This window comes from Sinocyclocheilus anshuiensis, unplaced genomic scaffold, assembly GCF_001515605.1.
Source record: "Sinocyclocheilus anshuiensis isolate Anshui unplaced genomic scaffold, SAMN03320099.WGS_v1.1 scaffold328, whole genome shotgun sequence".
In the NCBI taxonomy this organism is placed as follows: domain Eukaryota; kingdom Metazoa; phylum Chordata; class Actinopteri; order Cypriniformes; family Cyprinidae; genus Sinocyclocheilus; species Sinocyclocheilus anshuiensis.
The window spans coordinates 2,537,970-2,540,147 of record NW_015558621.1 but is presented as its reverse complement, the minus strand read 5'-3'; the positions used below and the strand labels follow the sequence as shown (position 1 = coordinate 2,540,147).

The window sequence follows — 2,178 nt, the reverse complement described above, 5'->3', positions numbered from 1 at the left end:
TTGTCCCTTCATTAAAATGTTCTATTGCTCATAAAACAAAAACAAAAAAGGCAAAAAATACTTTTTCCCCAGTTTTTTTTTGTATACACACCACTTGCGTTTTTTTCTACAATGTACTTTTTGAGTTAAACTGAACCCAAACACAAATAACATTACTATACGCAAACCTTTAGCTTTTGATTAGCCCAGAGAAACACATTAAGACAAAATGTTATCTTTAAAATTATTACTATTATTTTTTACACAGTACATTAGGACCCCACACATAAAGTCAATTTAATCAGAATATGATTTAACTACATCTCATCGTGATGCTTTTCCTATTGTATTGGTTCCATTTGAGGTCTGTTGCAGTGCCTCATTTTCCCCAGCAGGTGGCAGCTGATGCTTTCAGATCGTAAGCGTCTGATTTATTTAATGAATATAACTGCACATCATGCTGGAGCTACATTAGTAAGGTCTGAAGATACCCTACATCTTAAATGTCAGTATCATTATCTGATGGCCTTGGTTCCCTGTGTGAGAGAGCATCTACTGGAAGAGCCCATCTCCTCAACAGGGCAGGGGGAGCCTCCATCACCACCCACAATGCAACAGGGCATTTGACGTCACCACCACTCCCATGCAGGCAGATTCAGCATGGCAGTGAGGTAATGAGAGGGAAGAAGGCAAACAGAAGGAGGGGGAGGGAGGAATAGAGGAAGGAGAGGAAGGAGAAAAGATGTCACACAGGGAATCCCACCATATCTGTGTGCACTGATGGCACGTTCGAGAAATTCACGTGTTAATAATAAAAGTCTGGGGTTAAATTAGATACAGAATTCGGTGAAGAATCATTAGTACTATAACCCTGGATAAACACACACAATTATGTAAGGTATAATGTACAGATAGCGTGGTATTATTGTAAAATAAAAATGTATTATACCCTGAAGGGCATTTAGTTTTACATAGCTCCTTACCTTAACAAAAAAATTACAAACGGACATGAACATGATATACTGACTGAAATTATTTAATTTAAACTTCTATTTTTTTTTAATGTGAGAAGATAAAACAAGTTGTCAAAAAACAACACCAAAATTAGAGATCATGAACAACGTAAGTCTTTAGGCCTACAAGGAAACATTAATATTTAATATTTTGCAACACTGTTGAAAGAAAGAAAGAACCTAATAAAGTAATAAAAAGAGAAAAATTTGCATTGAAAGAAGTTTCTTATGCTCACTAACACCATTTGTCTGATCAAAAATACATAAAACAGTAATACTAAGAAATATTTTTATAATTTAAAACAATATTGTTATAACTTAAAATATTTTTATATATTTTAAAATGTCATTTATATTACATTGTCACATTCTAATTGACTTTAATTTCACTTTTGATCAAGTTGGTGCGTACCTACTGAATTAAAGTATTAATTTCTCGGGAAAAATAATAATAAAACAAACAAACAAATAAATCCAAACTTTTGAGCAATTTGTGTTACAGGCCCTTCCCTTGCCGACTTATATTAAATTTATTATAGTAATTTTAATTTAATAATCAATAACAATTAATAGAATGCTCCTGGTTTATAAAACTACACTGCACCATACAGAAAATGGTCTCACTTTATTTTAAAGGGGTCCTATTATGCTTTTTCCCTTTTTTAATTTTTGTCAGTGTGTATGTTTGGGTATAAAAAAGATCTTCAAACTTACAAATCTCAAAGTCCACTATTTTATAATAAATTGCTGACAGTACAATACTGGACAATGATGTAATCTGCAGAATTTACATTTATGAGACCACAGTGTTTCCCATACATTGAGTGCGGGTGTTTTTATATCACTGTATTTCTGAAGGAAACCGACTGTCTTCAGAAAATTGGATGTCATTTTCATTTAATCTTGCATGTAATGTCTGATAAAGCAGTGTTTTTTTGAGCGGAGCGCTGCTTTGCGTACAGCCGTTATCGGGGAAACCTTGATCTCTATATGAATGAGTTTGTATATATATGCTGCCTGGGAAACACTGGACTATGGTATAAATAAATTCAACTGTATAACAGTTTCACTGCAATTCATGTTATAATGTTAGAATGAAATAACAATAAAAATAATACATATGCACTTATCTGTACATAGTAAATGCAGTTATTTTTAAGCGCTTGTTGACATCCTATGTAAAACC

At 33.0% G+C, this 2,178-nt stretch overlaps 1 protein-coding gene across 1 annotated transcript in view; it reads right to left on the bottom strand.

Moving 5' to 3' along the window:
• The window catches only part of LOC107680677 (beta-synuclein-like), a 13,024-nt gene that overhangs the window by 1,129 nt on the left and 9,717 nt on the right, over positions 1-2,178 (bottom strand). The gene's annotated exons all lie outside the window — the stretch shown is intronic.